We start from the raw sequence: 24,236 nt of genomic DNA on the forward strand, positions 1-24,236 counted from the left end.
CGGTTCGGGAGAACTTGCGGGGATCTCAGGGAGCTCTTCCCAGGCTCTTTAGGGCGTGGGGCACAGCAGGAGTTTTCGGCGCCGAACCGTGTTATGAGGGGTCTGGGGCCGCGGGGGATGAGAGGAGATGAATTCCCAGAAGTGGCTGTACCGGCCATCTGTGAGGTTGGGAGCACTTTGGGGGTCCGGGAACACTTCTGGGGGGTCCCGAATGGGCGCTGAGGGGGCACTGAAGGATCCTGGAGGGTCTGGGGGACATTTAAGGGACAAAGAGGGGGCGGATACCGGGGGGGGGGGGGGGGGGCTTCTGCGGACCGCGGGGCATGACGGGCGTTGTAGTCTCGGCTCCAATGGGGCTCAATCGGGCTGCCGGGCATGACGGGAGTTGTAAGCACAATGAAAATATGTTGCCCACCCTAGGCACCGCCCCCGATGCCCCTTTCCAGGCGCTGATTGGCTGCGGGTGGTGATGGGCGGAAGCCTCGGCAAATGGGATGCGGTGAAGACCGGAACAGCTCATTCCCTCTCCATTCCCTCCCAGTACAGCCCAGTTCATCCTCAGTACAGACCAACTGATCCCAAGTAGAACCCAGTACAATCCCAGTGCCCCTTCAGCCCCTCCCAGTACAGCCAAGTCCCTCCCAAGACACCTGAGTTTATTCCCAGTCCCTTCCAGTTCCGCCCAGTGTCATCCACAGGATGCCCCAGTGTCCCCAGTCTGCTCTGCAATGGCCCCAGTGTCCCCAGTTTGACCAGTATCTCCCAGTATCACTCCCAGTATGTCCTGGTATGTCCTAGTCTGTCTCAGTGCACCCCCACAGTCCATCCCAGTCCACAGATTCCCCTTCAGCATTCCTGGTGTTCCCAGGTTGTCCCAGTATCCCCCCAGGGTCACTCCCAGTATGTCCCAGTGTCTCCCACAGCGTTCCCAGTGTTCCCCAGTATGTCCCAGTCCCCCCCAGTGTTTCCAAGGACAGTTTAATTTCTCACGGTGCCCGTGGCAGCCAAACCCAGCAGTGGGGTCAGTGCAGTGCCCATGGCCACAGCCCCTTGCAGTGGCCCAGTGCAGCTTGGGCTGATGATCCACCCTCACAGCCAGCCCAGGGCAGCTCTGCAGTGGCTTTGGTGGCACCTGGGGCTGGCACACACCTGAGCAGTGTGTCTGTTTGCACTGGGGAAACTCAGGAGTTTGAGATTGCTGCAAAAAGCACAAAAAGGGAAAACCCCTCTTTGGCTGGGTGCAGCCAGCTCTCCAAGCACAGCAGCTCCCAGGGCAGTGAGGACAGACAGGATGGGGCAGGGCAATGTGGAGCAAGGTTGTCCACGCTGGGTCAGAGCTCCAGGCACAGCTTCTGTGAGTAGGCCAGGGCTGCTGAGGAGAGACCCTGGGTCAGTATCAATCACAGAATGCTGCAACCACCTCTGATCTAAAGAGAAATAAAAGACACTCTTTAAAATAGGAATGTGTATTTCTTACAAGTTCTTTGAAATCTTTTTCCATAACTGGACTAGGAAACTTTAATAACCCTCTCAGGGCTTTGGTGTTGTTTACATCAGACTCAGTCCCTGAGAGTGTCTTAAAAAACTTCTCAAGTTTACGGAAATTTAAATTTAGACTCCAAATTTTCTTGAAGTTTTAATGGGTCCCACAGAGGGACACGACTGGGAAAATGTCCCCAGGTTCCAGGTAGAGCAGAACACGGGAGGCAGTGATGGCAGCTGGGGACAAGCAAGGCAAAGGTGTCTTTGGTGCTGGGCAAACCTGGATGTGTTTCAGGAATGCAAAGGGCCAAGGCCTGAGCCCCAGCCCCTGGCCAGGCAGATCCTGTCCCTCCCTCATTGCTCAGGGCCGACAGCCTGCAGGGACAGAGGCGCAGGGCAGGGACACCGTAGGACAGCCTGGGCTGCACAGGGCACAGGGATGGGCAGCAGCTGCAAGACAGCCCTGACAGAGCCAACTTGGGCAGCACTTTGGCCATGGCTGCTGGCCCTAGGCCTGAGGCCACGAGGGGACAAGTGACCCTTGCAGGCCTGGGGCCTCATTGCCTCCTTGTCCCTGCTCAGCAGCCTGGCAGGGGCTGCCCCATGCTCCTGCCCTTGGCATTGCACATCCCCACATGCCAGTGCCCATCCTGGGAAGAGCCCTGAGCAATGAGGGAGGGACAGGATCTGCCTGGCCAGGGGCTGGGGCTCAGGCCTTGGCCCTTTGCATTCCTGAAACACATCCAGGTTTGCTCAGCACCAGAGATGTTAGCATTCAAAAACACATAATCACATCAGCGATTATATGCGGTGCTTTTTATTTAAGAGCTCTGGGAATCGGGGTAGTTTCCACCCAAATCTGATTCCGACCATACATTTGAGGTGAACGTGTTTTATACTCTATCATTACATAACTTTCATGTTAATTATTAAACTTATATTGTTCTATTGTATACACAGATTTCAGCTAAACATAGCCCCCTTTAAATTTCCAACATAGTTTCTCACAATTCTTCTTATGGTTATACAATAATTATATTTAATTACTAAACAATCACCACATCTAACAATTATATCTTTTATCAAAGTGCCTACGCAGCTGCAGTGATCTGAGAAAACACAAAGCCCAATATTTTCAAAGACTATTTTTAACATTTTTCAGGGCTCCACTATCAGAGACACCTTTGCCTTGCTTGTCCCCACCGGTCATCACTGCCTCCCGTGTTCTGCTCTACCTGGAACCTGGGGACATTTTCCCAGTCGAGTCCCTCAGTGGGATCCATTAAAACTTCAAGAAAATTTGGAGTCTAAATTTAACTTTGAGTTTTTGAGAAGTTTTTTCAAGACACTCTCAGGCACTGAGTCTGATGTAAACAACACCAAAGCCCTGAGAGGGTTATTAAAGTTTTCCTAGTCCAGTTATGGAAAAAGATTTCAAAGAACTTGTAAGAAATACACATTCCTATTTTAAAGAGTGTCTTTTATTTCTCTTTAGAGTAGAGGTGGTTGCAGCATTCTGTGATTGATATTGACCCAGGGTCTCTCCTCAGCAGCCCTGGCCTACTCACAGAAGCTGTGCCTGGAGCTCTGACCCAGCGTGGACAACCTTGCTCCACATTGCCCAGCCCCATCCTGTCTGTCCTCACTGCCCTGGGAGCTGCTGTGCTTGGAGAGCTGGCTGCACCCAGCCAAAGAGGGGTTTTCCCTTTTTGTGCTTTTTGCAGCAATCTCAAACTCCTGAGTTTCCCCAGTGCAAACAGACACACTGCTCAGGTGTGTGCCAGCCCCAGGTGCCACCAAAGCCACTGCAGAGCTGCCCTGGGCCGGCTGTGAGGGTGGATCATCAGCCCAAGCTGCACTGGGCCACTGCAAGGGGCTGTGGCCATGGGCACTGCACTGACCCCACTGCTGGGTTTGGCTGCCACGGGCACCGAGAGAAATTAAACTGTCCTTGGAAACACTGGGGGGGACTGGGACATACTGGGGAACACTGGGAACGCTGTGGGAGACACTGGGACATACTGGGAGTGACACTGGGGAGGACTGGGACATACTGGGGACACTGGGGAAGACTGGGAGACACTGGGGCATCCTGTGGATGACATTGAGTAGGAACTGGAAGGGACTGGGAATGTACACTCAGGTGTACTGGGAGGGACTGGGGAGGAACTGAGGTTTTACTGGGCTGTCCTGGGAGGGATTGGAGGGGCACTGGGGTTGTACTGGGGATGAACTGCGCTGTACTGGGAGGGACTGGAGAGGTTGAGCCTCCATGGCTCTTCCGCTCATCACCACCCACAGCCAATCAGCGCCTGGAAAGGGGCCTCGAAGGCGGTCCTCGGCTGGGCGCCATCTTTCCTTTTTGCCTACACTCCCTTCATGCCCCGCGGCCCGATTGAGCCCCATTGGAGCCGAGACTACAACGCCCGTCATGCCCCGCGCTCCACAGAACCCCCGGTATCCGCCCCCTCTTTGTCCCTTAAGTGTCCCCCAGACCCTCCAGGATCCCTCAGTGCCCCCTCAGCGCCCATTCGGGACCCCCCAGAAGTGTTCCCGCACCCCCAAAGTGCTCCCAACCCCACAGATGGCCGGTACAGGGTACAGCCACTTCTGGGAATTCATCTCCTCTCATCCCCCGCGGCCCCAGAGCCCCTCAGAACAGTCCCGCGCCGAAAGCTCCTGCTGTACCCCGCACCCTAAAGAGCCCGGTTAGAGCTCCCCGAGATCCCCGCAAGTTCTCTCGAACCGTTTACGTTACCACGAGGATCTCAAGTCGCGGCTCGGACGCAAAAGTGTCCCCCAAGTGCCTTCCCAGACACCTAAACTAAGCGTTCGAACCACTTCCGGGACTACGGCTCCCATCATGCTCCGCGGCGCACGTCCAGAGCTTTTCCAGCCGGGACTTCATCTCCCATCATGCCCCGCGCCCCACCGAGAGCCATTGCAGCTGCGCTTTGAACTCCCGTGATGCTCCCCGGCCCCGTTAAACTGTATTAGACCCGCGCCTACAACTCCCATCACCCCCTGCGCCCCAGAGAGCCCCATCCGACCCCCCCAAGTGCTGCCCCGGACCCCGCAGGGCTCCAAATTCCCCTCCCTGACCTTCAAGGGTCCCCCAGGACCCCCAAGTGCTGTCCCGGACCCCGAACTGTCCCTCGGAAGCCCTGAGTGCCCCTCCAAGTGCCCACCCGCCTCCCCCAAGTGTCCTCCAGACCCTGAAGTTCTCTCTGAATTCCCTCCCCAGACCCAGAACTGCCCCAAATGTGCCCCAGAAAGTTTTCCACGGACCCCAAAGTGGCCCCGTATACCCTGTCTGTGAAAATGATAAAAAAGATGACAGAAGGATTTAAAATAGGACTAATTAGCCTAAAGAATGAGAAATCAACAGCCACACTGGTCAATGAATTAATGAAGGGAATTGTGTTCCTTAGAACCAATGAGCAATAAATTTTTTGCTTGCTAAAAAGGTATGGATTTTTTAATATAAACATTCAAATTTGGTAATACAAATATAGCATAACTTTTATAAATAAGAAAAATAATTATAATTTTATTAATTAAGTAAATTTTACTTTTAAAGGGAAATGCATAATTATGTTTTGGGATGTCAGTCTGTAAGTGACAGTCCAAAGATCCCTCATGTGCCTCACAACTGCTGTCAAGGACAGAGCTTGAAGCCCTCCCCAAGGACTGAGACTGAGACCCTTCAAATTCTAACCCAGGGGTGCTGGCCTGACTGGAGCGGGATGTCTGCCATGGGAAGCGGGATGTTTCCCATAGGAACCAGTCCTGAAACAACGGGCCCCGCTCACTGCTGGCACCGGTTTGTGCTGTTCAGAACTGGGCTGTCTGTACCTGTTCTCAATGGATTTATTCTACACTGTTCCCTCCATGTACCATCCTGCTCCCCTCCCAGCGGTAGATTATAAAAGAGCCCTGAGTTAACCAAAGATTTTGAGACTCTCCCCGATGTGACAAGACAGATCTAATGGCCAGACCACGAGGATTTCATCTCTCTCTTGGCAGCTATTCCCCCCCTCCTTTTCTCTGTCTCTCTATCCTTTATCTGCTTTCTAATCCTTGTGTTGCATCTGCTGTGGGCACTCAATGAAAGGTGCATTTGTTTTGGTTAATACTGAAGGTCCCCTGCTGTGTGTCTTTGCACTCTGAGATCAGTAAAACGAACCATCGTGACCCCCCTTGTGCCAGGGGATGGTGACACGGCCTGATGGGGTTGCTGCCCACAGCATGTGAACGTGATCTCCTTGGTGGCGACTACACCTGCTCATCTGCTCTTGCTTCCTGGTCTGCCTATCCCAGAATTACCTATGCCACTTGCTTTTCTTATATTGTGGTTCTCTGTGGTTCCTTCAATAGTCAGCCCTTCTTAAGTTCACTCTTGGAATAGGGGATCATCACCTCCCCATCATATCGAGTGCAGTGGAATGCACTTGAATGCATTTTGCCTGCATTCAAAAGATGGTCCCTGTTTTTGATTTACTGTGGAATCTCTGTTTGTATTTTCTACCTCTGTCGAGGCCTGGATTGAGGGTACTTGAGATGATATTTTGCATTCAGATTCAGGTGGTTTTTGTTTCTTATCAGTGACACAGCCTCACAACCGTGAGTTCTGCAGCCTTTCATCTAAGGCACAAAATGGCTCAGTATCTCTTGTTACAAGGCCTGGATGGTACCAAGGAGACCATGGTGATACTGGGGATCCAAGGAGACCGTGGTGACACCATGGAAACTCATAGAACCATGGGCATTGTGACCCAGCAGGGCTTCATGGAACCAAGGAGTCAACTGGGACTCTACCAAACCTCATGGAACCAAGGGCCCATTGTGACACTGAAGAACCTCAGGGACCCAAGAGTCTCTTGTGACACAGGGGGTACTCATGAAACCATGGAGACCATTTTGAACCTTCAAGGCCTGATGGAACCAAAGGGTCATTCTGGCACTTCTGAGCCCTGGAACCAAAGGGACCACAGTGACACAGTGGGGCTCTGTGGAACCAAGGGGCCGTGGTGACATTGTGGAGTGTCATTGAACCAACTGTCCATGGTGACACTGCAGGGCCTGATGGAATCATGGGCACCATTGTGACACTGCAGGGCGTCATGGAAGCAAGGGGCCATTGTCACACGATGGTGCCTCTTGGGATCCAAGGGCAGTTGTGATACTATGGAAATTATGGCAGCTGTGGCACCATGAAAGCAAGGAGACCATTGTGACCCTACAGGACCCCATGGAACTAAGGATTCATGGAACAGTGCAGGACACATGGAAAGGAGGGGCCATAGGGAAGCTGTGGAACCAAAAGAGGCAATTGTGACACTGTGGGCCCCCATGGATCCAAAGGTCCATTTTGACATTGCAGGGGCTCATGAATTAGATGAGATTTATAGTCCTTGCAATTAAAAGGTGGACCCACATCTGGAGAGCCGGACCTCACCAGCTGGGAGACTTTTTCCTTCTTTCAGAAACCGAGCCACCACCATCTGGGGATACTCCTTTCTGGGGAACATCCTGAGAAAAACTAAATCACAATAGTGTATAGAATTGTGATTGAAAAATTGGAAATAGAAACTGCTAATGAGTAAAAATTGGGAATAGAAACTGCTGAGAAAGCTGATGAGTACCCCTAAAAATATCTATAAGTCTCAACTATGGGTGTGCAGTTGGAGGGAAAACTTCCCCCACTGTACCCAGCGCTGTATTGCTCATGCTTTACCATATTAATTAATAAATTGATTGCTGCTTGAATATTGGCCTAGTCAAGCTTCTCATTTATAACACAGTGCTCAGTGGATGCTCGAGGGGTCTCTGTACCTCATGCCCTGGGAATGCCTGGGAGGGGCTGGGGGGGTGTCCCTGTCCCTGTCACCCCGGGCCATTCCCCAGGAGTGTCCCTGTCACCCCAGGCCATTCCCCAGGGGTGTCCCTGTCCCTGTCACCCCAGGCCATTCCCCAGGGGTGTCCCTGTCTCTGTCACCCCAGGCCATTCCCCAGGGGTCTCCATCATTCTCACCCAGGGAATGCCTGGGGGGTCTCCCTCCCTCTCACCCCTCTCCCAGGGGGTGCTCGGGGCAGTCTCTGTCCCTCTCAGCCCAGGGGATGCTCAGGGCTCTCTGTCTCCTCCCCCTGGGGGATGCTCAGGGGGTCTCCATCCCTCTGGCCTCAGGCAATGCCTGTGCAGGGCTGGGCACCAGGGGCTCTGTGTCCCTCTCACCGCTGAGGCTGCTCGGGGCTGGGGGGGCTCTGCCACCTTCTCACCCCTGGGGAGGCTGGGGGGGGTCTCTGTCCCTCTCAGCCCTGCTGGGACCCCACACAAACATCATCGGGGGCACAGGGACAGAGACACCCCCAAACCCCCAGAAGGGCTGAACCTGGGATTTGGTTTGGGGCCGAGGATTTAGGAAGGGGCTGGAATTGGGGCTGGGCTTGGAGTTGGGGCTGGGATTTGGATTAGAGCTGGGATTGGGGTTAAGGCTAGACATGGGATTGGCTTTAGGGCTGGGGTTGGGATTGGGTCTGGGGCTAGACGAGTCTGGCACTGGGATGGGATTAAATTCAGAACTGTGAGTGTGTCTAAACGTGGAGTGAGATTGAGACCAGGATCAGGGTCAGGTTTTGGACTGAGCTCACCCAGAGCGGGACAGTGGGGATGTCACTGTGGGAAGGTTTGGGGAAAATCCTGTTTTGGGGAAAAAAGAGCTTTGAATGCCTTCGGTTGGGGATTCCTCTTGCCCAAGTCCATCTCTGGAAGTCACCTGATGTCCAAAAATCAAGAGTGAATAAAAACAGCCACCCGGAGTTTCCCATTTCAAATCTTATCCCTCTGGGGTTTCTGGTGGTCCCCCGTCTCAGGGCTGCTGGGGATCCTGGGTATCCCCCCTCTCCAGGGTCCTGCTTAGGGATTCTGGGAGGTTTTGGAGTCCCAGAGTCCCCCTCTCCAGCCTCCCCTCAATCCAGCCACTTGGGGTTCCCTCTTCTTCCCACCACCCTGTCCTGCTTTAGGGCAAATTTGGTTGAAAACCCCCAAAAGGAGTTTCTTCTAGAATGCAGATTCAGCAGCCCCACCCTCAGGCAGTTCGGGAAAATATTTCCTTGGAGAAAAGTGGAAAAAAACTTTATTTACCAGGCAAAGCATTCACCAGCACAAAAATTGAACAATATTAAGCAAGAAAACCTCCTGCTGCTCCAAAAGAGATGACAAACTCCACAAGTCCCTCCGAGGGCTGAAGCTCGGATCACTCAGTCTCTTATCAGTCTCTTATTAGTCTCTTATCAGTCTCTTATCCGTTTCTTATCAGTCCCTCCAGTGCTGGAAATGCCACTGCCCAGGCTCAGCCAGGCGGGCCACAGGCGGGAGCTGCCGGTGGTGTTCTGGGTGTTCAGTCCAGAGCAGGTTTAAACAGCTCCAAAGAAAAAGAAGAACCACAGTCCAGGGAACTTCTCTGCCTCAGAGAGCTAAAAACTAACTAAAAGCAAAGGAGAGCTCTGTCCAGCCCTCTGTCCATCCAGGAGCCGGAATGTGGAGGAGTGAGTGCAGTGTATGAAAACAAACTGCAGCTTCTTCCTCCTCCCCTTGGCTCTCAGAACCGGCCTTAAAGGTGCAGAACTCATTTCTGGGCTAAAGGGACCGATGGGGCACGAGCATCATGAAGTCACCCCAGGACACGCCCCTGTCAGGGTCAGGGGGTCCCGTCCCCGCCTCATCTCCGGGCTGCCGGGGGTGCCCCAGCTCCGGTATCGCCCCTTACCCTCTCCCCGCCCCGGGGGTCCCCCGTTCCACAGCCCCGGCTCTCACGGGGATCCCCAAAACCAATGTCCCGCCCCGTCGGTACCGGGCCATCCCCACGTGGACCCCCGGGACCCTCCCGAGGGGCGATCGCGGCTCCTCTGCCCCCAAAAAAGCTCCTCTTAGGGAGCCCGGAGATATCCGGGGCTCGAGTCCGGGATCTGCCGGCTCCGAACACTCTCCAAAAAAACCCTCCTGGAGACGCCTGGCTGGAGTTATTTGGGAATTTAGCTACTTGAGCTGGGCTTCTTGTGGGACTTTCAGCAGCCTTGGGTTCCTCACCTTTGAGTAAATGAACTTTATCAGTCACTCTGATATCATTTGCTCCCTCTCTCCCTGTGATTTTAACAAACTTTTCAAGGAAGGACAACAAAATATTTTCTTTTTCCTGGCCACCCACCACAGCCATTTTCCTCATAGTTTCTCCCGTAAGTTCCACAGGAGGAAGGAGGGACTGCGTACAAGTTTCCAAGAGTTCCTCCAGAGAGAACCACAACCTCCTCAGTGGAGGGAACCATGCTGTTGTGAAAGGCACTTGGGGTCAGACAAGAGTACCTGAACTCACGGTGCCAAAATAATGTCGCAATTTGGTTAAGAAAATTTCCGGAGTAATGCCTCCACCTCAATTAAGGTGCTAACAAGACCAAATCCAAGGTGGATTTTATTAAACAGTAAATGTGAGGTAGAGAGAGAGTTGGAAAGAAAGAGAAAAGGGGGGACAGCAAGGGAGTGACAGGGACAGAGACCTCCCCTGGAGCAGGGCAAGTGTGACATTGTCCCCTGTGTGTGTGGCCATCCCGGGGTGGGTGTTTCACACCTGAGCCAGTTTGGATAAGGGGGGTGGTGTTCACCCCCTGAGCAGGGATTCCCCCACTGTTTCAGGCTGCAATGTAAGATGGAACCAAATGCATGTTTTCAATCCCCATCTTCATCAACTGCTATAAACAGGCAGGGCAGTGTTCTTTATCTCTTCGATGCCTCAGCCCTGATAACGCCCTCCAGGGGAGAGATTTTCTGTGAATGGGCCATTGAGTGTCACTGCAGGACTGATAAAATTCCATCATCCCATTGTGGGATGCTCTGCCCAGGGGGAGGATCCAAGCATTCCTACCTGGATATAAGCTGAGCCTTGCAACACCAGGAGCAGCTTGCCTACTGGATTCCCAGAGGACAAGAGCTCCAGAACCACCCCTGGACCTTCAGAGGAAGACCAGACCCTTCTACAGGATCACTGCTTGGACAGAATCACGCTCATCAGTCCCACAGGACTGCAGCCACCATTTCATGGGACTGCAGCCACCACCCTGAGCAACAGGGTGTCAGGTTATATCCTGACTCTGTCAGTTTAAGGCAGTGTTTCTGTATCATTGCCTTGATCTTCATTTTCTTATTAAATTGTAATTCTGACTTAGACTCTCCCACAGGTTTCCCTTAAATCCTGTAAAAAGACGATGTGTGCACCCTTTGTTTGGTTCCCAAAAAAGGATTTCCCATTCACAAACTTTGACTGGATGGAGGAGGAGGCTGTGAGGAAGAGGAAGGAGCCCTGGGATACCCAGGCAGGTGAGGAGGAAGTCAGTGCCCCTTTCTCCCTCTCTCCTGCTCCATCTCCCAGCCCAGCACAGCCCCTGGCTGCAGGACAACCCTGCTGCCAACCCCGTCCTCCTGGGGATGCACTGGGGGGATCTCCTTCCCCTTCCCTCTGGCACGGAGGCAAATCCCATCCTCTCCTTGGCCTTCCTCCCCCAGGGAAGAAGCTGAGGATGGAGACCAGGGAGGACAAATCCCCACAGCAGAACCATGTGGAAGAGGCCATTTTAAATGGCTCCACACTGCAGAATTCCAACGTGGAGGAAAAGCCCCAGAGATTACACAGAAGGAGGGGCTCAAAACGCAGCCCAGAGTGCTCTGAGGAGGAAAGACCCACCCTGAGCCAGGAAGGTGGACAGAGCTTCAGCCAGAGCTCAGAGCTGGTGGTCCATGGGCAGCTTCACAATGGGGAGAAGCCCCACAAGTGCTTGGAGTGTGGGAAGAGCTTCAGGAAGAGGAACCACCTGATCAGCTACCAGATGATCCACACTGGGGAATGGCCGTACGAGTGTGGGGAGTGTGGGAAGGGCTTCAGCTGCAGCTCTGCCCTCATCATCCACCAACGCATCCACACTGGGGAGAGGCCCTACAAGTGTCCCCAGTGTCAGAAGAGGTTTCACACCAGCTCCAGTCTCCACCTGCATGAGCGAATTCACTCAGAGGAGAGGCCCTTCCACTGCCGTGACTGTGAGAAAGGCTTCAAGCAGAAATCCCACCTCATCAGGCACCAGCGTATCCACACTGGGGAGAGGCCCTACGCGTGTCCCCAGTGTGGGAAGAGCTTCACCCAGAGCTCTCATTTGACAAAACACCAACGGAGCCACCAGTAAATGAAGCCCTGCAAGTGCCTCGATTGCAGGAACAGCTTCATGCACCACTCCAGCTTCATCCCCCATGGGAGAAGCCAGATTGGGAAGAGCCCTGGTGATCCATGTTCCCTGTGATCCATGCTGGGAAGACACCTGCTTCTTTTCCTGCCCCTGCCAATGACATGATGTGGGATGGAAGAACGTGAGGGTCTGGCCATAGCCCTGTCATTACATTCGCTCCCACCTCAGAACATTGCCAGGGGCAGGAAAGTGACTCTCTCTCCCAGAGGAGAAGGGTGTCCTTTCCAGACAGGATGAAATATATGGCCAGGCAGACCCAGTTGTTGATGTTGTATTTTTCCCTGTAAATAGTTTTTCTTATCCTTTCTATTGACAATATTGTTTTTATTCCTGTTTGTTCCTTATCTCATTGCTGTTCCCAATAAATTGTTCTTATCCCAGCCCGGGATCTTTGCCTTTTGTGCTTCCCATGGGAGGCGGGAGGGCAGCGAGGGCAGCGCGGTTTTAGCGGGAGCAGGAAATTGGGGAATCCCATTCCTGAAGCCCGGCCTGTGGAAACCGAGCATCCCAGCTGGTGCCAGCCCTGGTGGCCATGGCAGCAGCCTTGGGAGCGGGTCCCTGGCTGGGGCTGTGGGAACCTCTTTCCTCTGGTGCCCAGAGACAGGAGTGGAGGGAACGGCTGCAGCTGAGTCGGGGCAGGCTCAGGTTGGATGTCAGGAAAAGGTTTTTGCCCAGAGGCTGCTGGGGCCCTGGCCAGGCTCCCCAGGGAAGGGTCCCAGCTCCAGGGCTCTCTGAGCTGCAGCAGCGTTTGGCCAGCGCTGCCAGGCCCAGGCTGGCATTGTTGGGGTGTCCTGTGCAGGGCCAGCAGTTGGACTGGAGGATCCTGATGGGTCCCTCCCAGCTCAGCCAATTCTGTGCTTCTGGGATCCCACGAGCCTGGGGATGGGGCTGCCAATGGTTGCCATGGCAACGGGCTCTGGCTGCAGGCCTGAGTTGGTGTCCATGGCAACCACCCCTGGGATGGGGTCTCCATGGAGCTGCCAAGGGACTGACCATACCAACAGGGGGCTGGTGATGGTTGCCATGGAAACTGACCATAGCAACAGGGGCCTGGTGATGGTTGCCTGCTAAGGATCAGATTTGTCACAGGCCCTCAGAGGGGCTCCATGGGTTCTTTCCAAGAGTCTCCAGGCTGTTCCAGAGCTGGAATGTCACAGGCAGAAGCAGGGGCTCCATGGAGACCTCCCAGGGCTTTCTGGGTATGGTAAAGAGCCCTGTGGTCAGAGGCAGTCACAGCCATTCCATGGTGACATTCCAGGGCACCTTGGGCTGCAAAGGCACCCATCTGTCACAGGCACTCACGGGGGCTCCACGGTGACATCCCAGGAGTCCCCAGGCTGCCAAAGAGCCGGGATGGCCCAGACACTCACAGGGGTTCCTGTCATGGGCACAGTGGGAGCTTCAGGCAAAAGTTTATTAGAGAAGCTCCTGTTGGGTCACGAGGTTCAGAAAGGAGCCCCAATAACCCCCACAGATCCCCAAATGTCACTGTTGAATCAGTGTTCTGTGCCTTCCTTCCTATGGATAAGAACCATCTTTGTTCTCCAGGTTCTCCATATCTGAAATTAGGATTCCACCTCTAAATTTCTGTATATCCAAGGGTTGCTCCCAGGTAAAATCTGCCAATACCATTAAGGTTAGCTGGTGTTGGCCTCTGGTGACTGCCCCTGTAACACTGGGGATGGGTTCTTTCCTTCCCATGGAGATCACTGGGACACTGTGGGGACCTCATGGAACCAAGGGGATCATTGTGGCACCACTGGAGCCCATGGAGCCCAGGGGCCATGGTGACACAGCTGGGCTTCATGGAACCCAGAGACCATTATGGCTCTGTGGGGCCTGATGGAACCATGGAGACCAATGGGACCCTTCAGGCCCTGGTGTCACCAAGGGGGCATTATGACACCTCAGGGACACATGGAAGCAAGGGACCATTGGGACACTGTGGGGCCCCATGGAACTGAGGGAATATGGAACAGGTCTGGCTGGTTTGGCTTCCCAGGGGCCACCTGACAGGTCTGGGTGATGTGGGGATGTCAAGAGCTGCCTCTCATTTGCTCCTGGAGCACTGGGGCTCCGTGCTTTCCTTGCTATGGAAAGAACTGTCCCTCTTTTGAGATGCCCATTGCCAAAATTGGTACTCTCCCTAAAACAATTCCTGAATGCAAGTGTACTTCTCAGAACAAAACCTGCCAGCTCTTGCTGGCCTTGTCCTCTGGTGGTCACCTCTCATCTGCCCCTGAAACACTGGGGCTCTGTTCCTTCCTTCCTATGGAAAGGAGCCGGCCTTCATGTCCAGGGGCCATGGCAAAAATTAGAATTTGGCCTCCCAAATTCCATATATCCAAGGATTGCTCCCAGACAAAAGTAGCCAGGACAGACAGGTCAGGCTGGCTGTGTCCTCTGGTGATTTTCTTAGAGTATGAAATGAATGTTTTCATATGAAAACACTTTGGAGACGGCCCAGAGATCTCTCAATGTGGGGTTTTGAGACCTTGGGCACATGAGCACTACATATGGACAAAGGAGTGTGAAATACAAAGCTGTGTTTCGTGTCAGGTACAAACAGGCGATGTGTGTATTTGTGAATGCGAAATGTGTGGACCCCAAAAATGGGAGAGCTGTGAATTCTAACAATAACTGAGGAAAATAAAGCATGGGAAAAGGCCTTTGAACTTTTGTTTGCAATTCACCCTGGTTGATTTAGGAGCATTGGAATTAAGGTGTTAAGGATGTTGCTTTTTGCTTGAATTTAATCCATAAAGAGCCCTGCAATAATAACCTTTTGAAGTATAATTTTAGTATATTACTTGTATCCTTGAAACTATAGCTTTGGAATATATATAAAGGAAATATGCTTATCTCATGCCTTAATAAAGCAGAGAAAAACAGCTTGAGAAAGGAAGATGAACATCACCTCAAGGATTTATAGTTTCAACCAAGGGAAGCTGGACATCACTGTTGTTAGATTTATAGTCTCTGCAATTAAAAGGTGGACCCACATCTGGGGAGCTGGACTCCACCAGATGGGATTCATCTTTCTTCTTTTGGAAACCGGACCAGCACCATCTGGGGATACTCCTTTGAAAATACATCCTGAGAAATTAAAATCACAATAGTGTATAGAATTGTGATGTAATAATTTGGAATAAAAATTGCTGATGAGTAAAAATTGGAAATAGAAACTGTTGAAAAAAACTGATGAGTACCCCTATAAATACCTGTAACCCTCAATTATCGGTGTGCGTTTGGAGGGAAAACTTCCCCCACTGTACCCAGCGCTGTATTGCTCATACTTTACCATATTAAATAATAAATTGATTGCTGCTTGAATATTGGGCTAGTCAAGCTTCTTATTCATAACAAAACTTTGTTCCTTTAGCCTGGCTGCAGAGACCCCCAGGGCGTTTTCTGCACCCAGTCCCAGCCCCCAGCGCTTGCTGAAGGCGCTCCCTGCAAATGTCCTGGAGCTGCCAGGGCCCTGTCCTTGCTGTCACCTGCTGGGGCTGGCCATGGACACAGCTCCTGGACTTGCATTTCCAGCTGTTCTGCAGCCAAAGCCGAGGGATCTGTAGCTGCCTGCAATAGGAGCCTCTCTCCGGGGGAAATCTCCCCTCCTGTGCCAGTCCGTGGCAATGCTGAATGTTCCTCCATTTTTTAGATCTTTTTAAATATTTACCTCAAATAGAAGAAGAAAGGCTCCAGAATAGACACCAAAAGTTTAAAAAAGGAATAATTCTCTTTTTCTCTGTTTCTCCAGTCTCCCTACTTTCTCTCTACTATTCCTCATTTTCCTAGGAATTTCTCAGCACCCTCTGTCTCCTTTTTCTATCCAACACGCCTTTAAACAGCAGCATTTGAAGTTTCCTGTCCTGGTGTAACATGTGTTTTGGGTTTGGGTATCCCAGGACATGCACTCCTGAAGATTCCAAATTACTTTGTGCTGTTCCTGCTGTCTCCTGGAATGATTTCACCCCAGCCATAGCTGTAACAGTTCATGTAAAAATATTTATTATCCATTTACCACTGTCACTCTGCTCTTGGCACAATTCTTTCTTCACCCTTATGGATGAAGAAAATGTGCTCTCTCCAAGGGATAGAAGGGAATAAAAACTGCTCTGGAACTCCAGCCAGAATGTGCCTATGAGAAGGAAAAAATGCCTGAAATATGTTTTTTATCTGTCCAGTCTTAGCCAGACCTGGTGTCTTCTCCCAACCAGTCATTTCAAACCATGAAGACATAGCAGAGGAATATTGACCTCATTTTCTCTACTGTTGGATATGCTGATATTTTTATTTAGCCTTACAAGGTAAAAATTAATTAAATTCTTCCTGTGGAGAAACTGAGGCACAGGAGAAGATTTGGATTCATCTGCATAATTTGGGGTGTCTGTAATTTATTCATCTTGATTTAATTATCGTCAATTAAAGACAATCTAATCAACAAACTGAATAGAGTTTAGAGTGTGAATCACCTAACAAAGTTCACGTCTGGTTTAGGGTGAAATAAGTCACAGAATGTGTTGGGTTGGAAAAACCCTTCAAGATCATCCAGTTCTCCACAGCCTGAGTGTGATCCTGCTGCCTTGGCACTGAATTTATTGAAACTTTAGTCAACCAATCTGTGCATTTACATATTGCTGGTCAACAGGACAGGGAGCCAAGAGGAGCCCCATTCCCTCCTACAGCCCATTGGACACTTTGGGACACCTAAAATAGCTCCAGGAACCAAAGACCAGGCCAACGAGGTGACTCCACACATCCCTTCTGCAGCCGGGGCGGAGGGACCTGGGAGATCACCCAGATCATGGAATTGCAGAATGGCAAAGGTTGGAAAAGGGCTCCAAGTTCATCCAGTCCAACTGTCAACACCATTAAACCCTGTCCTCATCCACACCCCCTTTGAACACTTCCAGGGATGGTGACTCCACCACTACTCTGGGAAGCCTGTTCCAATGCTTGATAATGTAAATAAAAATTCCCAGATTTTAGTGCCTGGAATAATTTTCCCAAGGTTAATTCTGATACCTAAAGATACTGAAATCACATCATCCAGCACTGGGGGTCACGAGCTGCTCACTGTGCCCTGGGATACTTGATGGGGCTCTGGAAAGAGAGGAAAACAGCTGGAAAAGGAATTGTCCAGCCCTTGGTCACTCATTACAGTAATGGCTTGAGGAAGACCTTAAAAAGGAGAAAATGAGGCTCAGGGGAGACCTTATTGCTCTCTACAACCACTGAAAGGAGGCTGAGTGAGGTCAGGGTTGGTTTCTTCTCCCAGGAAAGAATAGCACATGGAGAAAGGGCCTCAAGCTGTGACACAGCAGGTCCAGGTTGGATATTATGAAAGATTTCTTCACTGAAAGGATGGTTAGCATTAGAATGGACTGCCCAGGGAAATGGTGGAGATATCATCCCTCAAGTGCTCAAAAATGAGTAGGCATTGCACTTGGGTTGGTGGATGTGGTGGGATTCATTCAAAAATTGGACCCGATGATCTTGAAGGTCTTTTCCAACCTGAAGGGTTCCATGAAAGCAGAACTGCTGCAAAGCCTCCAGCTCCCTGGCAGGCTGTGGCTCTGTGCGTGGCTGTCTGGGCTGCAAGCACGAGGCGTTGGATGTCTGTTTATTTGTATTATTTATTAAGCAAATTATTTCTGTGCCCAGCATCTGGAAACACGCCATAAATAAAACACGGCAGAGTCTTAAATTTTGCTGCTATTCACAGGCAAATGTCCCTCAGCCCTCCCTGCACTGTCACAACAAACCTCTGTAAATAACATCCCCAGCTTGCTGTCAGTGCCAAAAGACATTGCAGAGCAAATCCAGCCTCCTGCCATCTTCTGGAGGAGAATTGGCAGGAGTCACGGACACCAAAAATGCAGCTCTGCACCTCCAGGAGAAACTGCCTAATGAGGAGAGTGGAGCACAGGAAGAGCAGATCCTCTTACATTTGGGGATTGCCACATGACCTCTAAAGACAATTCTATCTCCAGCTGTCTTCCAAATGGCTTTGAACAAAGCTCCAAGAGGGAATATTTTAGGTAGGGGCGTTTCTCTAAGGAACTAAAATCTGTCATGACATGCAGTACAAAATATAAATCCACACACACTAGATCAGACTGCATTCCAGGTTCAGCCTAAAGTCCAGACTCTTCCACTCTGCACCAGCATTGAAGATGTGCTTATGGAGAGATGGCTCTGATTGAATTAAGGTGCCAAGGAGATCATCTACCAAAGTCAGCAACAGGGATTTTATTTAACAATAAATGTGGGGTAGAGAAATTGAAGCAGATTGGAAACAGGAGAGTGAGATGGAAAGAGAGGGAAAAGTGAGGGTGGGGTGGATTGGGGAAGAGATCAAACAGTGGACAGTACAAGACTCTTGTCTCCAGCAGTGTCCCATCAGTCCCTCCTCACCCTTTGCTTCTCTGTACTGGGGTCCCGGTGGTTCTTGTGGAGGTGAGGACCCCAGGCCATCTATCCAGGGTTTACACCTTTCTCCACTCTATTTCAAGGTGCCCAGGGAGGCACTTTCCTAGTTGCCCTGTGAAAGGAGAATGGGTTTGCCTTCATTTACCTGCAATGCTGAGGCCCAAGGAGCATTTCTCAGCTCCCAAACCCCCCTCCCTGGGGGCAGGGTGGGGATGCACCCCCACACTGCAGCCCAGGCCTAAAGTCAGCTTCTGTGGAGTGCACGAGGCAGCGCTGTCATCCTTCCTCAGCCGGCTCTGCCTGACCAGGCTGCCTTGCTGTTGGCTTGGGGCTGAGGGGCTGGGGCCGGCAGCAGGACCTACCTTTGGCAAGTGTTTGCCTTGGCCACCACCCACCCATCCATGGGTGTGTGCCCAGGGTTGGTCTGTCCCTGCTGCCGGCGGCTCTGGGACCGGCCGCTGCCCCCGGGAGCTGGGCGTGCTCAGGGGGAGCCGGCGTCTCTGGGCATCGTCCTGGTGCGGGCCCCGGGCTCACTGCTCTGGCTGCCCCCTGAGGCAGCTGAAGGAGAAAAGGCGGCGCAGGGCCCGCCGGGCCGTCCTGGCCATGGAGCGCCGTGGCCGCGGGGCCGGGGGCTGCGGGGCGGCTGCGCTGCCAGCGGGGCGGGCAGGAACGCTGCGTGCCAGGGGCTGGGCAGGCTCCGGGCAAGCTCCTGCCGGCGGCTCCTGCCCGCAGGGCTTTGCCTGGGCAGGGGCGGCCTGGGCACGGCCAGCCTCCATGCCTGCTTCTTCTGCTTCCTCCGCAGGATCAGCAGGCAGCGCACAACCCACAGACACATTGGGGTCTTTGAGCAAAGCCCTGTGGAGAGGCTCGCTGTGCCCCTGGTCGCTGAGGTCACTGTCTGGAGACGTAGGCACTGGCTCTAACTCTCGGTCTCGCAGTGGGAGTGACAATGGGCTCTCTACCTCTTTGTCCCTCTCTCTTGCCACTTCTTGCTCCCTCTTCTCCAGGAGCTCGTTCAGCAGAGTTTCCAGGCACGGCGAGTCCTCAGAGTCAGAGCCCAAGTCTGCAAACAGCTCAAGAGACACAAGCTCTGAGCAATTTTGTGTCTCTGCTGTGGCCTCTTTGGTCACACAGCAAGAGCTGAGTGGCACCAAGGGGTCTGCAGCTGGTTCCAGGGTGGCACCTGACGGATCCCTGAGGTTGTAGCTGGATGTCATGGGGCTTTCTTCATTGCTCATGGAGGAGGAGGTGTCTCCAAAGAGCTCTGCATGCATTTTCTCTTCCTCCAGCTTCTCCAGCTCCTCTCTCTTTTCTCTCCTAAGTTGTAGCAAATCCTCAGGCCCCATGCACAGCTGCTTGTGAAGTGCAGCATGCTTGGCTGGCTGACCAGTTGCCCTTTGCTCACAGGGGCCTCCAGAGAAAGGAGAAGCTGAGAAGCCTGAGCTTTCCTCAGGCACTGATGTGAGGAGGAGCTTGCTGTGGCCCTTGTCCCAGGGATCTCCAGCCAGCGCAGAAGCTTCTGCCTCTACCTCATTCTCCTTCAAGAACAGGGCCAGCCACAAACTCTGCAGGTCGCTGTCCCACTCTCCTGCAGCCTGTGCTTCTGGGAGCTCTTCCTCCTTTCGCTTTTCCTCCAGCCCCTTGACAGGAGTGTCCCAGGGCTGTGAGTTTCCAGAGACAGAGCTCTGCTCTGCTAACTGGGCAGGGGAAGGGAGCTCAGAGCACTTTGCTGCCTCTTCTGTGGAGCCTTTGGTTGAGCTGGAAGCACTGGGCAGCTCCTGGGGCTCTGCATCCACCTCCTGGTGGGCGCTTGACTGTTTGTGACTGCAGGTGGACATGATGGACCTGTCTTCTGACAGATGTGGGCTGAGGCCTCCAAAAAGGTCTTTGTAGATGTGGCCACCATGCCCTTCCTGCACCTCAATGCCCCCCTCTTTCGCAGAGCACCCCAGGTGCTTCCAGGCCAGCCGGGCCCCCGTGCGGAGCGGCGCGCCCCGTGCAGGTGTCACGGGGGGCAGGCGGTGGCCCTGCCTTGCCGCTGACCCCTGCCAGAGCCCTTCCGTTCTGCTCCCCAGGGAAGGCGTTCCCTGGGCTCTGTCTGCAGCCAGAGTGCCCCATGGAGAAGGTGGCACACGCTCTGGCTGGCCCCGGGCCATGGGGCCCACAGCACGGGCTGTGCCTCTGGGAGAGGATCCAGAGGCTGCTGCTGCAGGTGCTGCTGGCAGAGGGGGCAGCTTGGCACTGTCAGTGGACACGCTGGACATTTGACCACTGAGCTGGCCTGGAGGTGCCAGTGTCACCTTAGGGCCGTGGAGAGGTGGCAAGTCCGACACAGACAATCTCTGTGGCCCTGTGACACGGCTGTGGGGCACTGAGCGCCCACCCTCCTGGCTGCCCCTGCGTGTGCAGGACCAGGTGGGGCTCCGTGACCGGATGGGTTTGGGGAACAGAGTGGGCCCAGGGATGGGCGTGATGGTCATCCAGGTGACCTGAGGTGCCGCCTGTGGCTGCCTGTGGGTCACCTGTGGGAAGCAGGAGGAAGCACAGGATGGAGCTGGCTGTGTGGGCACGGTGTCCCTCATCAAGCCCAGGCCTGGCCCCAAGGCAGGTGCTGGCCACAGCAGCCAGGCCGGGCTGGGTTCCCAGCTGGGCTCGCTGCCTCTGGGCATTGCTGTGCCTGGGCCATCCCAGCGCTGTCCCCTCTGCAGAGCATGGCCTGGTGCCAGGCCTGGCTCTCTCTGCCCCAGGGCTTCCCCCAGGTCCCACTGCAGACTCTCCCTCCATCCCTGTCCCTCACCTGTCGCCGCCGGTACAGCAGTGGCTGCCCCTCACGGGGCTGGCCGTGGGCATTCACCTCCTCCTTCTTCCACATCATGGTGAACACTGGCCACAGCCGCCCAGGGGAGCTGCTGCCTCCAGAGAAGCTGCTGCCTCCTCAGAGAGCTGCTCTCCTGGGAGTGGCCACTGCAGGGATTGGCAGCCCCAAGGCCCATGGCATGCACCCGGGTCACAATGGCCTCTGGGCCCGATGTCACCGCGTGTCACAAAGGCCTGGTGGGCATGGCCACTCTTTCTCCCAGAGGCCTGGCGGTTTCCATGCTGATGCCCCTGGGCACAAAGGCCTTTTTAATGCCTTTGCCCCTCAACTTTGCCTGCTCTTGTTCCTCTCTCAATGTTCTGCAGCTCTCTCTTGTCCCACCTTGTGTTCCTCCCCTAAACATCCCCAAGGAAGCCCTGAGCCAAAGTGCCAAAGGGCTTTTCCCACCCAGCCCACCATGGGTCCCAGCCCTCAGCCCTGACCTCCTGTAGAAAGACCATCAGGAAGGCAAAAGCTCCATTTGAACTTAATCTGGAGGGTACTATAGAAAGGAAAGGAAATCTGGATGGTACTATAGAAGAAAAGACTATAGAAAGTGTGGTTTTTTAAAAAATATTAATAACAAAGGAGGGCCAAGGAAAATGTCCATTCTTTATTTCATAGGATGGGTGGGGAAGGATGGAATTATGGTCAGGTATATGCCAGGGGCATCCTGGTGTTCTGTGTCAGCCATAGTGTGGCCAGCAGGACCAGGGCTCTGATTGTCCCTCTGTGCTGGGCAGTGGTGAGGTCACGCCTCATATCCTGTGCCCAGCTTTGAGTCTCTTTACCCTGCACCTACATTTAATAAACATTACCATCTCCTTGAGTGGTAAGAATCTCTTGTGTCTTTGTCATAACTATATGGCATATTGCAGATTAGAGGTAAGGGTACAATTAATTGATAGGTTTTCTTATTAATGGGTCAGAAATAGTGAAATTATATAACATTTAATGCACTGAGTTTGTTGTAGGTGGTTTACATGTTTGATGCATATAATTTGGTTTATCTTCCGGCAGGGTATACAGGATGATTATAAGCAGTGAACACAATAAAGCCAAAACTAACAAAACTACAAATGGATGCAACATTAAATTCAAACTTCCAGTTGCTCTAGGTGGCCATCCAAAAATAGTTTCCCACCAGCAATGCTCTCTATCTTTCTTCCCTCTTTCCAGGACATGGTGCATCTTCTCTGCCTGACCATGGGTGGTAATGCAGGTTCTTTGTCTGTTGCGCTGTTGTCCATTTCAGCATGGACTCTGATCATCATATTGCAACAGTTTCTTGCCAATGCCAGATTCACTCCAGGCAATGAAACTTAACACAGTCTGCAGTTGGATTGTAGCAATTGCTGATTTGTGAGGGAGCTGAATTGTTCAAGCTGCATCCCATCATTTTGCTAAAACTACAGATATCACTATTAGAGGGATCAGATGTCTCTCAGGTGGTGTTTTCTGTAAACATAGAATCACACTGAGTTCTCATACAGATACATCCATTTCCAGCATATGCAAGTACAGTCACTGGGGTTTCAACATGATATTGACATTTTCTTAAAAGTCAAGGCAAATGTCTTAGTTGTTAATAGTATTATTTTCAGAAATAAATCCTTGCTGTTCCTGTCCATCAGGCATCAACATCCACAGTTGGCCATTTGCTCCCATTTGGGGCTCACACTTGTATGTTCTAACAGATAGAGGACAGTTCCATTGGGATTTAATCAGCACTATAATTGGATATAAGGCATAGAGTATTGTAAAAGAAAATCTGTGGCTTTACCATCAATGGGATAATAAGTGTCATTAACAAGATGTCACCAAGATTGGAAACACTTTCAAAGAGAGTGTGATAATCCCAAATTACCTTTAGTTTATCACTGGTCTAGGTGCCCTCATTTCCTTCCCTTTTAATTGCTATTACAGCAGATTGCAACCACATCTGAGGAAGACATGAGGTGCATGGTGTAGAATTTAACTAAAGTTCTATTTATTATGATTTATGCTTATCAATTGCATAAATAAAGAAGTGAGGATCTTTAGCATGTGATTCAAGCTGTGTCAATGTGTATTTTGGATTCTCGTTTGAGAACGATGAGCAATCCACTGTCACACAATAGAAGAACACTTGGTAGATGAAGGGGACTGGAAATGGGTCCCTGCTTGAGGAATTATTAATAAAAACTCCTCCCAACCCCCATCCCTTAGTCAGGTGCCACTTCAGAATAGGTATGTGCCCATGGATCTAGAGAGTCAGACAGATGATTTAGAAGAAAATTATCTGCCCAGTAAGCCTTCCAATTATGATTGATCTGGGAGAGGGATTACCACCTCCAACATGAAAAAGGAAAAAAAAGGGTAATGGTGGTGGGTGACTCCCTTCTGAGGGGAACAGAGGGCCCCATATGTCAACCAGACCCACCCCACAGAGAGGTCTGCTGCCTCCCTGGGGCCTGGTTACGGGATATTACTGAGAGACTGCCTGGGGTGATTCAGCCCGCTGATTATTACCCACTGCTGATATTCCAGGCTGGCAGTGATGAGATTGAAAAGACGAATGTCAGGACAATTAAAAGGGACTTTAGGGCACTGGGACAAGTGGTTGATAGGACAGGGACACAGGTAGTCTTTTCCTCAGGCCCTTTGGTGGCTGAGAAAAACGGTGAAAGGAATAGGAGAGCTCACATTATTAACAAGTGGCTCAATGGTTGGTGTCATCAGCAGAATTTTGGATTCATTGATCACGGGGCAACTTTTACAGCACCTGCTCTACTGGAACCAGATGGGATACATCTCTCTGTTAAGGGCAGAAGATTTTTTGCTCATGAACTGGCAGAACTCGTTGAGAGGGCTTTAAATTAGGTTTGAAGGGGGAAGGGGATGCATCTGGCTGTCTGGAAGCAGGCCCAAGGGTGGCAAGCCTGAGTTAGGGCTGAAATCAGCTGAGGTGCATGTGTACCAGTGCATGCAGCATGGGTAACCAACAAGAAGAGCGGGAGGCCATGGTGCAGCAGCAGAGCTGTGATGTAATTGGCATCAGGAAAACGTGGTGGGATGACTCACATGGCTGGAGCGCTGCACTGGATGGCTACAAGCTCTTCAGGAGAGACAGGAAAGGGAGAAGAGGTGGAGGGGTGGCCCTTTATATTAGGGAGGCTTTGGACACCATAGGTAT

General features: G+C 52.2%; 1 long non-coding RNA gene across 1 annotated transcript; it reads left to right on the plus strand.

Annotated features, from left to right (window-relative positions):
* The first annotated feature begins 4,327 nt into the window (after window positions 1-4,327).
* Window positions 4,328-7,251, plus strand: LOC143694475 (uncharacterized). The gene is made up of 2 exons (XR_013182959.1): window positions 4,328-4,949; window positions 5,063-7,251. It is a non-coding gene; the product is annotated as an uncharacterized LOC143694475 (long non-coding RNA).
* The last annotated feature ends 16,985 nt before the right edge of the window (window positions 7,252-24,236 follow it).

The sequence above is a fragment of the Agelaius phoeniceus genome, chromosome 7, assembly GCF_051311805.1.
Source record: "Agelaius phoeniceus isolate bAgePho1 chromosome 7, bAgePho1.hap1, whole genome shotgun sequence".
NCBI lineage: Eukaryota > Metazoa > Chordata > Aves > Passeriformes > Icteridae > Agelaius > Agelaius phoeniceus.